Source organism: Equus przewalskii, chromosome 29, assembly GCF_037783145.1.
Source record: "Equus przewalskii isolate Varuska chromosome 29, EquPr2, whole genome shotgun sequence".
Classification (NCBI taxonomy): Eukaryota; Metazoa; Chordata; class Mammalia; order Perissodactyla; family Equidae; genus Equus; species Equus przewalskii.
In genome coordinates, this window is record NC_091859.1 from 15,966,394 (window position 1) to 15,980,945 (window position 14,552).

A 14,552-nucleotide genomic window follows, 5' to 3' on the forward strand; every position below is an offset into this window, starting at 1 on the left:
GCCCTGAACACAGGTGAAACCTTTCCAAGAGACCCAAATGGCTTGGGAACACAGCTGAGATGACTTACAGGCACGATCATGAGAAAGTAGAGGGCTCTTGTGTTCACTGTAGAAATAGGTCTGGAATAAGTTATTCCTGGATATTTGGACAATTCTTGTGGTCAACCCCTCCAAGCATAGATCTAAGTGGTCAGTCATCCCATGCAGTCAACAATGATTGTACAAAGCCTCAACCACCAAACAACGCAAGGGCCTCTCAATGAATTTGTGAATAGTTCTGCTCTGCTGCTTTAAGACCAGCTAGCATGTTGGGACAAAGCGCAGTTTTCCAGCAGGTTAGAAACCCCCGATTCCAGCCATGCCTTTTTCAAGCTGGCTGTGAACTGGCTCAACAACAGGACCTAAATTAAGACAAAATAAAGCAGACTAGGGTTTACAATCTTGTTTGTTTTTTAGAGTGAACACACCATGAACTGTATAGTTTCATCTGGGATTTAGTGACTTCAGGATCATTTATGCAAGACTTAAAGCGCAATTGAAAGTTTCAAACTCACATTTCATACCGAACCAGTTCAACAAACACTGATGAAGTCTAACTATACGTCAGGTAGTGGGGTTGGGCACCAAGATACGATGACGAACAAATGAATAGGGTGTTGTTATTAAAAGTGTGTAGCCCTTGTTGAATGTTGCATAGGTTTGTCTTCCTTTGATTCCACAATCCGGATACCGCTTCTCCAACTCCAGAAAACAGGCTCTCCATGAACTCATGAAAATTTAGGCTCAAAAACATTTTGAAACAAAGACAGAACTCAGAATTAACTTCAACTGATATGATTGCTTAGGCATCTATAATAATATCACTGAGATTCAGTTCTTGTTGATAAACCTACGTCAGGTCAAATTCTACAGAGACCTTGAACCTAGAAGGATGAGCAAAAAGCCAATTGACTGCAGAATCTGGATAAGGACACTTTTTTTTTTTTTGAGGGAGATTAGCCCTGAGCTAACATCTGCCACCAATCCTCCTCTTTTTGCTGAGGAAGACTGGACCTGAGCTAACATCCATGCCCATCTTCCTCTACTTTATATGTGAGATACTTACCACAGCATGGCTTGCCAAACAGTGCCATGTCTGCACTCAGGATCCGGGCAAGCGAACCCTGGGCCACCAAAGCAGAATGTGCACACTTAACCACTGCGCCACCAGGCCGGCCCTGGATAAGGATTCATTTATTCATCTATTTCTTTATAAATTTGTTTACTCAATATATTTATTGAGTCCTTATTATGAATATATCCTATTCTAGGCATTGGAATACCGCAGTGAACACAATGGATAAAGTTTTCTTCTCTTTGAGCTTATATTTTAGAAGAGAGGCAGAAAATAAACAGAGAAGCAAATAAAAATACACAATTTCACTAAGACTAAGTGCTGGAAAGATAAAGTAGGATAAGGTAATAGAAACCGATCGATGGAACAGGAGACAAAGTAGGTGGTAAACGTCTCAGCAGGCTATATTTTGGCAGAAAGAGGACACACACACACACACACATGAAAAGGTTACATTTAGTTTTCATTTTAATTAGCAAAATGTCAAGAATATTGCTGAAGCAAGGGGACCACAGAAAGAAAGAACAGATCCAACATGCCTCAGTTCAACTCCCCAAGACCCCAAAATCTGTGAAGTCATGTCACAGCTGTCTGTGATACTGTTCATGTAAGGCAAACACTACTATTTTTTGCAGAGCAAATTCAGGGTGTAGTAAAATAATAATTAGCTTCTGAGATGCAAAATAGGATAATGTGTCAAGACAACAGCCTTGCCAGACATATTATTGCATCGAGAGAAGATTTTCCAGACCACTTGGTTCTTTCCTTCAGTATACCAAGAATTGAGTCTGAAGGATTTAGATCATAGAGTTCTACCACAGTGTGGAAGAGATGCCATCTTCCTCTCACATCTCTATGGTAGACAAAGGATGCGTTATAAAGGAAGTGAAAGAAAATTTGTCGTTTTCTGGAGACAAAATTTTGATGAAAAAGAGAGGGAAGAGAAGAAAAAAGACAACTAAACATGTGCTTCCACGTTTCTCCCATCTTGGCTTCCAACAGGAAAGGAAGTGATATGTTACATAAGTACAGTACCAATGAGATCAGCTACCCCCAATTAAGACTTGAAAGGGGACCACTTAGAAGAGAATCCAATCTCTACTCTTTGAGAGGCACAGCCACTCAAAGTAACCTTAGCAGTACTGTGTGGTTAGGAAAGAAGCCCTGAGATTTAGTATTCCCAAGCCACCTGTATTTCCCTGTGGCTTGCACTTAGACTGAAATGCAGTAGGCCAACCACAAAGCCCACCACAGCAAAGCATAAGGACTCCATAGCTAAGGAAGACCCCCCAGGACAGCAGGCCAGATGGAGGGACTGCTAGAAACTTGGTGGTTGGCCTAAAGCAGCCAGAGTCCACACAGATAGCATTTCCTGAGGCAAAAGAACAGCTCCTAGGTTCATAGGCTGCAGATCTCAGGTCTGAAAGCCAGGAGAGAATTCAGCAATCAATGGCCGTGACCTTGGAGCCCAGAAGACACCACACCTAAAGACCCCCAAGTTTTCTCCTCTGTCTCAGGGCTGCACAAGCTTAAGCAACACTCACCTTCTCGCTCACATCAAATCGATGTTAAAGACGGGGCCAGAGGAGATAGAAACTCTGGGAGACTGAATATTTTTATTCGTGCGAGAGACCGAATATAACCTAAAGGGATTGTTTAAATTGTCAGATTGGACTGATTTTAAGACACGCTGGAAATTTTATTAAGTTTTCCTACAAACCAGCAGGTAGGAACTCCGGGAGGAGAGCAGCTATAGACTAAATGAAGGAGCTGTGATTGTCTGCACATCTAAGTTGTCTTGTGAGTTAAATGTGGAACTTTGCCACACAACCCACACATTTCGCCCAGCCTCTTTAGCTCCTACCTGTGGGGCTGATGAAGAGCTGCTGCCAGAGACCAGGGTCCAAAAGATGCAGAACTGACATAATTCTCCGCAGGGCAATCATTCTATTCACGATAAAATTAAGAAGTTCCTTCTAAACAGATAAAGTAGGAGCTACTTTCTGAGGCCTGGTTGTTTAATGGGTGTTGAAAATTTTTGCTGGAGATCAGAATGTAAGAACCTTGTCGATGCAAGGCACATCCTCAAGGAGACAGTGCCTTCTAGAAAATACAGTCATAGATTCAGAAATGCTTGTATGAGAGAAAAAAGATGGAAATAATCTAAACTCCCTTAACAAGTACTTCTTTTCATAAATTTGTACCTCAAATTATTTTAGTTTCTTAGTTTTAGAAGCTCACAAATGAGTTCAAGATATAAATCAGAAGTATGCTCTTAAACATCAAAGCCTGTTTTTTTCTTAAGAGAAGTTTCAATGTAATAATGAACAGGGGTTACTGATGTAGGGTTAATTTTAGGAACTCTCCTGACTTCATAAAAGTTGAAATACTAAGATAAAATAAGATGAATATATCTATGTTTAAGCAAAATACGAAAACAAGATAAAATGAAGATTTTTCTAAAACTAAGAGATTCTTCCTCTGAAGAGGAGAGGAAAAAAACAGATTCATTGAAAACATTTAAAAGTATTTATTTCCGTTTATGCCTTTTTCTAAGTTGTATAAAATAGGTCTCTGCTAAAACAATTGAAAATTAGTTTGCTGACAAAAATGCAGTTTAGAAAGAAAAGAAAACAAAGCATAACCATTGTCACTCTACTATTTCTGCCTAGTTTGAAAAAAAGTCTGTCTCTGGTGTTCTTCCGACATCTTTTTATAACCAGCTTTAACGTGATATTCTGTTACATCCTATTAAATGAAATAATATATCTGTCTTTCATTCCACAAATCAACCAGGTATTACATGTAGTTGATACTTTAAAATTAAAGTTCTCCTGTATGGAGATTCCCAGTGAATTCCTAAGAACCCCATGGAGAGTGAGAAAGCATGATTTGTTGTTAAATCAGTCACTTGAAAGAGCTCCCAGCTGAAGTTTTAAAACACCCTCTCACCCAGCAAAACTTTCCATACTTGTTAAATCTTATAACCTCCGGTAACTTTTCATCCTCAGAGGTGAGGAGGTGTCCCCTCACTCACACTTTCCCCAAAGAGCCCCTGCTCCTACTTGCCTATAATAACGTTTTAATATCGAACTTAATCTTCTTGCTCACAAATTACAAGCCTATAACCATTACCTCAAGAGCGGCACCAGGAAACAAGAGTGCGTTATTTCTGCACCATCATCCCTTAATATTTCCAATTTACTCTTTTCATGCTAGGCCTTTGCAAGAGACCTCATTTATTGTTAAATTTCAGGAACAAGGGAGCTAAGAAAAGCTTTGTTGTGTGGCAGAGAGCTCAGATCTGGCATGCATGGGGAAGGGGAAGTCAAATGGGGCCATCCATTAACAGTTCAGTCCGGAATCACTATGAAACCCCCTCGCCTTTTCAAATGACCGATGGGCCTCTTGTCCTTTCTTGGGTCTGGGCCTCTCAGACTACAGGCTGTTTGCATGTAGTCAACACTTCAATTTTATAGGCCTGTGGAGCCAAAGATTACAAGACTTTTGAACTGCAGGCTGCCTTCTGTCTGGCTACACCCTCTGTCTCTGGAGCCCAAATCTTTTTTAACAACTCTACAAAAACAAGCAATTAGAGTAAGTTCTGTTGATCCTCTCCTTTCGACCTGGAGGTAATTACGTATTTTGAATCAACCAGCAAGGAAGCAAAATGACCATTACCAAAGCTCGGAGCTATTCAGGGAAGGATGGAGCTGTGCATCAAAGGGAACGATCAGGACTGACTTAAGTCCCTTAAAAATGTCCTGCTGTTGTTTCACAGGAAGCTACCTACAATGCTAGCCTAGATTTTTTAAGGAAAAAAAGAAATGCATAAATTAAAATCAAGAAAAATGGAAAGAAAAATCAGAGAAACATTTTAAGAGACTCAAAATACACCAGAGCCTCCACTGGTCTTTCTCTGGGCAACTGCACATCTGGTTTCTCCATTCATAAGAGCATGCACCTCTTCTTTTTTTCTTAATTCCCGCTATTAATGTACTTCATTTTATTAATAGCTTTGAAACTTTGTCTAGGTGATTTATGTTAAACTAAGAACATGATGGTCTTTTCAGTTACTCAAAATAAAATGATAAACACTTAACACAGGAAAATTCACGGCATTCCTTTCAAAATCTGACTTTTATATCTTATCTCTAATCTAAATTATTGCATACAATAATATGTAATAAGCAGAAGATCCTTAGAGAGAGGAAAGGAATTCTTTTCATTCCTGTCAACAAATATTTTGCTAGAAAAGTGTCAGTGGTCAACTCTGCACTGACCTAGGATCTTTTCAAACAAGTCTGTGGTTTTTCTATAAAGATTTTGCATGGATGTGCCAACTATACACTCCTTGAAATATAAACATCATAAATTACAGAAGAACTACCACTATCACCAGGAGAACAAGGAGTTCCCAATTAACTAATAGGTTGTGTTTCAAAACCTCATTTTTTAAGTACTTGGAATTCAGAATGCATTTTCCCATAGAAACATTGTTGTGACTATTCCATCCAAATGGGTCTGCCTAACAGCTCCTCATTCGTGCTCCTCCATGCCCTGCCCCTCTGACTGACTCATGCAGCTCCCTCCTCTTGGAAAGCCCTTTACCCCTCCTCTCCCTCACATCCAAAGCCAACTCATGTCCTTGATAACCAGCTCAAAGGCGTCTCCACCAAGATTCTCAACAGATGGAACCCATCACTGGATCCACTGAACTAAAGTGCTCTTCATGGCCCTTCTGTAGTAGACATTGTGGTTACTTCCACCCAACATCTTCTCTACCCTCTCCAACCTGTGGTAACAACCATTGGGTTTTGGTGAGATTGAGCCTACCCTTATTTCCTGGAGCAGGGTCTATGCCAATGAGAATAATTCCATCTCTCTTGACCTAGACATCGGTCCAGATAATTCAGGCCTCAACCAATAGGTATTTGGCATTTTCTTGGCCACATGGACTGGTTCAGTGGAGATCCAGTCAACACGAATCTTAGGACTTTTGACCAGTGGTTGTGGGAGGGGACATTCTCTTCCTCGGTTTGGAGATTACATAGCTCATGTTACTGTGGGCAGACATTTTGTTCCCATGAAGGAAGCCAACATGAAGTTGACACCCAGAACTGAACACAACTGGGGATTCATAGAAAAATGGAGCCAGAATTTTGATGGAGCAAGCTCCCTAAGCCTGACCTACCTCTGAACTGTCCAGTTACACAAGCCAATTAGTCCCTTTTATCATTCAAGCCACTTTGAGCTGGGTTTTGCTACTTCCATTGAAGGCATCTTACTGATACAGTCCTTATCTCTTTCCACCTTATATAATATTTTTCTGTACCAATTTTATATTCCCTATTGTACCTAATACCATATTGAAGATATCTTTGTATCTGCGCAAGGTGCCTAGCATATACATGTATATACATATATGTAACTGCTGGCTGAATTGAGCCAACTCAGTATTTCTCAAGTGAATGCCAGTTATGTGGGATATTAAAACATTTTATGGAGGGAAATATTTTTATCTTTAAATAGTATTGACAAGCACTGGATTTTAAAATCAGGGAAAATTTCTTTACTATAGTATTCCTTAACGTCTTCAATATACTGTGCTAATGTGGATTGTGACAAAAAGTGGGACTTAATATATAGCCTTTGTCAAACTTATCTGGCTCCTTGTCTCTTTCATACTGAGCATCTTGAAGAACTTAGTATTGCAAAGAACATATTGGGGAAAACACCATTATATGTCATATCGTCCCTAAACTATGCTAAGAACTCTAACTTGATGGGCTTTGAGAAATAGGAAGGAAGAGGAAAATGAAGTTTTCTCCTCAATTCCTGAAGTCAAGACCAGTCCAGAGAACTTGTCTTTGGCGTACCCCGTGCACCGCCGACACAGCTCCTCTGGGTCTTCTCCCCAGAAAAGCATCGCCTTCATGCTAACCTACACCCTGTAGCTGAGCTCACTAAGCTCTGCTCTTCCAATCAAAGTGTTCCCATCCTTTGCCCCTACCCACAATAAAAATCTCCTTTCCCTCCAAACACTCAAGACGTCCAGAGGAAAGCCATCTGACTGAACTGTGTCACCTTATGTTTTGCCAGCCAGTCCTTCAGATCTCCAATTCCTACAGGTATTATGCTTTTTAAATATTTCTATTAACACTATCCCCTCAAAAATATCTCCAGGTAGCATAGAATGTATGTCAGTTTTACAAACGGAAGTGTAGGGCAAATATTTTTTAACAGAGTGTTCATATTTAAATGAAACCGTTCTATGGAAGACCTTCGACATTTGCTATAGAAATAAGGGACATTTTGTTTATCAGGATCATTATCACCATCGTTAGTTTTAATAATAGTAATTTTTAATAACCACTGCCAGTTACCAGAGGCAAGGCGTGGGGAGTGGACAAAATAGCTGAAGGTGCTCAAAAGGTACAAACTTCCAGGTATAAGATACATAAGTCCTGGGGATGTAAGGTACAGCATGGTGACAATAGTTAACAATGCTGTGTTGTATATTTGAAAGTTGCTAAGAGAGTCAATCTTAAAAATTTTCATGGTAAGATAAAAAAATTATAACTATGTGTGACAATAGATGTTAACTAAATTTATTCCAGTAATCATTTCACAATACATGCGTATATCAAATCATTATGTTGTATACCTAAAACTAATACAACGTTACGTGTTAATTACATCTCAATAAAAAATAATAATAAGGGACCAGCCTGGTGGCATAGTGGTTAAGTTCGCGTGCTCCGCTTCAGCTGCCCGGGGTTCAAGGATTCCAATCCTAGGTATGGACCTACACGCCACTCATCAAGCCATGTTATGGCAGTGTCCCACATACGAAAAATAGAGGGAGATTGGCAACAGATGTTAGCTCAGTGACAATCTTCCTCACCAAAAAAAAAAAAAAAAAGGACTTGAGCCACCAAAAATAGGGATACATGTCATTCAAACACATGGAGATTAATAAATATAATTATTTTAAAAAATAGCAATTTTTATGCTATTCTTATCTAATAAGCATTGTTTTCATAATTACCCCAATCATAATTAGTAATATTTTCTTAGGAATATTCTGTCCCAAATAGTGTTCTAAGGCTGCTCTATTTCTACATCAGTTAGTTTTTGTTGCACAACAAACCATTCCAAAACTGAATGGCTTAAGCTCTTCATGACACAGGAGCCTTCTGACACACCAGGTCCAGTGCCGTCCTCGTAGACCTAATTCTATGGTCCCTGTCCCACAAGCTCAGCCCTCCTGTGTCCTAGGAGCTGCCTCAGATTCTAGCCATGCATGGTGTACTCAGGCATGCCCCACTTAGTGCTGGCTTTGATTCTAGAAGCCATGCAGCCACCAGAGACTGCTCTGCCCCAGTGGACACGGGAGCAACAGTGAGGAACTTGGAAAACCCAGGCCAATGAGCACTTCCTTGTTAGATCATCATCCACGGTCAACGGCATAATATCGGAGAGTATCTCCTGGTGGATTTTTATGTACCAACATCTATTGAAAGTGATATGGAACGTTTTTCTCAAAACATTGATGTGATTAGAGCTAACACTGCAAAACATCCACTAACCCAGGAAGTCAAGGAGCAGGAAGGGATTTTCCCTGTTCCACTCGAAGGAAAATTCATCCCAAGAGGAAGAAGTAAAAAGATTCAGCAGATTGCATCTTGATTTTTAATTCTTTCGCTCCTGAGCACCATTAATCTAGCTTCCAAACTTGACCTCTATCCATTTAGAAATATGTTGCAGGTGCCATCTGGTCTTTTGAAGGTGTTTTTAGCTTTTGATCCCCTTTGCTGTGAGAGAGAGGTGAAACAGCTCCCTTAGAGCTGCTCTGTATTCCATGGTCCCAGCGTTGCACTCTTGACTTCCCCTTCGCTGATTACATTTCTTTGCCAAGGAGGACTTTTTGTCTTACAGCAACAGTTTCACCAGCTTTATGTCAGGCAACAGTATCAATAACACCATTTTGTGGAACAAAATTTATTAAAACTGCCTTAGATGGTAGCTAATCATTCAGACTATTTAAGCATGTAAAAATAGATGATCTCATAAATCACTGTAGTATATAAGACTTTTGATCCAGGTAGTAAATGTGGTATTTTAAACAAACAAATCAAAAAGGGAACAATCAGTGGCATATAGGACCCATGATTTATAATTTCTCTCAGTTCTTCTGGTCTGGGTCAACTTGACATGGACTGAAACATCTCAGATGGCCTCACTCCCGTTTGTGAGACCTCAGCCAGGAGAGCTGAGACGGTTGGGCTCTCTCCCCAGGGTTTCTCCTTCTCCAGGAAGTTAGGTTAGGCTTCTTCAGAAAGTAGTCTCCAGCTTCCTAGCAGCAAGAGAGCAAGCGCCAATGTGCAAGGACTTTTCTAATATCTGCTGTGTCCTGTTTGCTAATATCCCGTTGGGCCAAATAAGTCACATGGTTAAATTCAGATTCAAAGGGTAGAGAAATAAACTCCCCTATTTGATGAGAGGAGTGGCAAAGTCACATTGCAAGGGAGCATTTGTGTCGAGACGAAATCAATGGTCACGGCCATCTTTGCAAACCATCTACTTTATTCCCACTCTGGCCACAGTGTAAGGTGAGATGAGCGGCTCCAGCCAAACCCTGCACAAATTGCTAACCCAAACAACTGTGAGCACATAAATGATTGCCATCTAGGCCACTCAATTTTGGGAACATTGATTCTACTGCAAAGCTAACTGTAACAACTTCTGAATGCAAACGGTAGTAAAAGTTCCAAAATGTTCTCAGATTCCAAAACTCGTTTTGTTAAAAATTTTTTTTGTTTATTTTTTTCTGAGGAAGATTTACCCTGAGCTAACATCTGTGCCAATCTTCCTCTCTGTTGTATGTGGGCTGCGGCCACAGCACGGCCACCTATGAGTGGTGTACGTCTGTGCCTGGGAACCGAACCCCAGCAGCCAAAGCAGAGCACACTGAACTTAACCACTAGGCAACAGAGCCAGCCCCATCATCTTATTTTTTTATGCTGAAGCACTTTAAAGTAAATAAAGACATCATGTGACTTTTCTCCACAACTTCTATGAGGCAGGATAGAGAACAAAGTGTTGTTCACACATACCAGTCAAGTATAAATTAGGTACTCAAAGACTGGGGCATGCCTCTACACCCAACTCACCAACGAAGAAAAGGAAGAGGGTTTGATGGAAAAACAAACAAAAACAGAACACATGTTGGATTTAGAAACACTGTAGAAGAAACCACCAGGTGCCTTCATTCTTCATCTGACATCTTAAGGCCAAACTATAAGCAAGGCCTCTCCTTATGAAAGCTCTCGGGATTCATAGAACAGATTCAAGGCAAAGAAAAAGCAGGAAAATGAGAGAGGCTGGCAACTCTGCTCCCAGCTTGAATTTTAAAAAGAAGCATTTCCACTTCCCCCACCCATCATTACTCTGTGTTTCCAAACTAGTCCTTCATCAGAATGTAACAGAATAAGTGCTGATATAAAATTTTGGACACCTGGAGTTTAGTTTTGCCACTAACCAGTTGTTTGACCTCAGACAAGTCATTTGACCCCCCACCAGGTCTGTGCTTTCACAACTATTAATTGAAAAGGTCAGACTAAGTGACCTGCTTAAATGTTGCTCTTCTTGAAATTAAATGAAATAACTCACCCAAACATCACACTTCATATTGGCTAGCATGGTGGGCAAAAGCACAAACTTTGCTATCAAAAAGAACCAGTTTCAGAGCCGGCTCAGGACTGACCAGCTGTAGAATCTTGCACAGTGGTCTTGAATTCTCAGTTTCCTCATCTGTCAAATGACAACAATAATCGTCTCAGAGTCCGCTAATTATGAGATAATGCGTGTTGTCTGTTCGGCATGTCTGGCACATTAGGAAGTCCTCATGATCTATGTCTTCGTGTTGTTGACAAGAACCTGAACTACATCCGTTCCTCCTGTCTATGCTCTCACAAAACACACAAGTCAGGTCACATGGTCCAGAAAGGAAGCCTAAAGTTGCGCCCCTCACAGTTGCCTGTGCCTCATGGCTGCTTGCACGTCCCAGGGACAAAGCAGAAGTCGAACATCCAAAATCAACAGCACATTCTGGATGCGCCGCTCCCCCTGCTCAACCTGCTTTACTTCCCTTTTTCAAAACTCCTCATTTCAAGTCTGAGAAAGAAAAAGAGATTCAGGATCTGAGTTTAAAGGAAAGGAAAAAAGCAGGCTGCACAGACTAACTTTGGCTCTTTCCTCAATTTTTAGAGGAATTCCTAGCCCCAGTTGCCAGAGTCAAGAATGCCTTCCAGGCATCTGCCTGAAACAAGATACTCAGTTTAACCAGTAATTCTGGTCTCTCCATTTTCTCCCCATGTGTACAAGATAGCAAAGGAACAAATGAGGCCTAAAGGATCAAAATATTTCTATTCCTCACCTAAAAACAGCTTATCCATTCTCAAAATGAGAAGGAATTGAGAGTATCTTTAGGCAGGAAAATCTGTTATTCAATCTTTAAGGGTCTCCACTGTAGTTGCTAAAGATCATAACAAAACGACGATAACGATGTAGGGGGAAGGAGAAATCTCATCACCCTCCACCTTCATCTAAGCCAGGAGACCCAAGAAAGAATTCACAGGGAGGCAGGGCCAGGACAAGAAAAAGAATGAATGCCCACACACCAAATGAATAAATACTTAATCGTTATAAAAAGCAATGAACACATGGGTAAATATATTCTATCATCCTGCTTTCACAACTAATACCTTCTTAATAACAGGGAAGGCCAGGTTCCTATTCAGTATTCTTGGACTCTCCAGAGTTCCGCATTGAAACATGGTGACCTGGGAGAGCCCTCCTCTGACCCCTGCCCACCGCTTCTTCATCTCCCAGTTCCATCCAGCACCACTAGCAGCCTCAATGGCACAGATGGGGATAACCCAGCCCGTACAGCCAAGCAGTTCAAACCCTGCCTGACAGCTGCCCTGGGCAACCCCACAGGCCTGGAAGTGCACAGTAATCTGTCATCAGGAGGCCAAACCCAGGGCAGATGCCCACATGGGCACTGGAATCAGGCCAGGGGAGTTCATGGAGCCTGGACCTCCAGGACATGGTCTCAAAAGAGAGCATGAGCTTCACATGGGTATATCCCCTTGGCCTTTCAGACTCCTGCTCAGTATATCCCATGGAAGCCAGAACAGGACCCCTCAGGCATGGGGCTCGGGACAGGGGCACCTCTTGCTTTGGACTAAGGGTAGACCATAGCCTTCTCCTCAGAGTCTTCTCAGAGCTTAGACTCAGGGGTTGCTGGATATGGGAGATAGCCCCTCACTCCTTCCACAGACATATGGCCTCTAGAGAAGTTTCCTGCACTTCAACTTCTTTTAGGTAACACCTCCACTCCCACAACCTCCACCATAAATCACAAACAAATGTCAGGCAACCAGCTTCTTTCTAATGTCTCATTTCTGACATTATTCTTCAGGCTGAAACTGAAACCCAAGTTTCTCATTTTCTCCAAATTCAGAACGCTTGTCTTTTCTTGACATTTTATCCTGCCCTAGGGTGATTCTACTCATTCATCATCTATTTCATGCGATGTATGTATCTCACACACACGCAATGACCATCTTAAAGTTGTTACTTCTCCCTCACTTCCCATAAGAAATCTGGAGACAAATGCCCAGTTCCTTTTTTCAATTAATCGTTATTCATATCCAACTTTGCCTCTTTATTCCTGCGCCCTGATTATTTCCTAATCTGATTAGTATCCTTGTTCCTCATGCCTCCACCCCAGAGACTGGCAGCTGCCTTTGCCATCAGCCATTTTCTCTTCCTCATCCACTCCCCACCTGCTTTCTCTCTTTCACTCATGTGAAGTTCTCTCTTCTTTGTCCATTTCTCTCATACTTCTCTGTGCTTTTTTGGTATAATGCTCTCTGTTCTAAACAAGAACCATCTTCTCAACCAGGATTCAAGAGCCTTCCTCCCAGGCAGTGTGAATTGTCCCCAGGCCAAGGCAGAGGGAAAGCACTCGGGCAGGTTTATTGCCTTCAATCAGCCCTTGAATATCTTCTGCACTAAGAAAGAGTGCGATGAAAGAGTGCTAGTTCTAGAAAGAGTAGGGTGAAAAATAGGGTCAGCTTCATGGGTTTGCATCCTGTGCTTCATAGGCTATGCATTTAGTTTAATGTGCTGATGTCACCTTCTTAAAGTTCTTAATAATTTTATCTTTGAACTTTTTTTGTTCAGTGAAGTCCAATGGAGAATTGGGCATGTGGGTGAGGAGAAGAGATCCATACACTATGCCTGTCCACCATTTGTTGCCACCCCATTCACATAAAGCATTTGCAATGCCCCATGAGCACAGATTTCCTGTGGATCAATAATGTTTGGGAGTTCGGCTAGACTGAAAGCAAGTACAAGGTAAGTGTGTTACATCTATGACTGCAAAAGTGAGGGTGCTGGCCACACCCAGGGGCCACACTTTCCACTCCATCCAGAACTTGCTACAAATGCAGAAAGAAGGCAATGGTGTTCTGAGAAACTCAAACAACCAAGGAACCCTATCATACCTTTTGTTACTCCTCATACTTTCCTGCATTAGCCAACCACTTACCCTGAAAATGATGACATAACAAAAAGAGAAAGATGGGGCAACCCATAGTTCCTCTTCCTTTCAGTCCCTCCTTACAATCAGTAAGCCAAAGGTAGAGTGTTGGTAGATGTTGCATAGCAAGAAATAAAAACTGTTGAGTTCGTTTTGTGCAGCATTTCCTCTGTTCTGGTAGGAACAAAATATGAATATATGAACCAAAATGAAATGTATAATTTTGGTGATTCCACATACAGCTAAAATGCTCTTACATTCACATTTAAAACCGACATTGTACAATATAAAGATCAACAATAAAATTCATGATAATAATTTTAAATGTTATTGTCTCTTAGAATTGCGTTAGATGGCAAATTTAAAACACTACGACAAGTTGAGAGCGAAGCTGCAGAAGGAAGAAAAAGCTTTCTATTTTAGTGTCTTTAACCATATCTTTTTTCCTGCTATTTGAACAAGAGGCCTCACATTTTCTTTTTGGATCGGGCTATGCAAGTTATGTATGCATCCCTGGCGAACAATGAAAAGAAACTGAGTGAAACAGAGGCTGAGCTGGAAGGGGTCAGAGCTGGGCCAGAGCCCAGTGGGATGCAGACATTTGTCTAAATGCCCTCTTTGACACTAGAATCCCATCCTCAAACACCTCCAGTGGTGTCCTATCTCATTCAGAGTTAAAGCCAAAATTCTCACTATGGCTCTACCCCACTGACACCACCCTTGCCCGTCTCTCTGACCTCTTCTCCCACCACTTGCCAGCTCTCTCAGCTCCAGCCAGGCTATCCTACTTGCATTCTCCCACCTGCCAGGAATGCTCCCACCTCA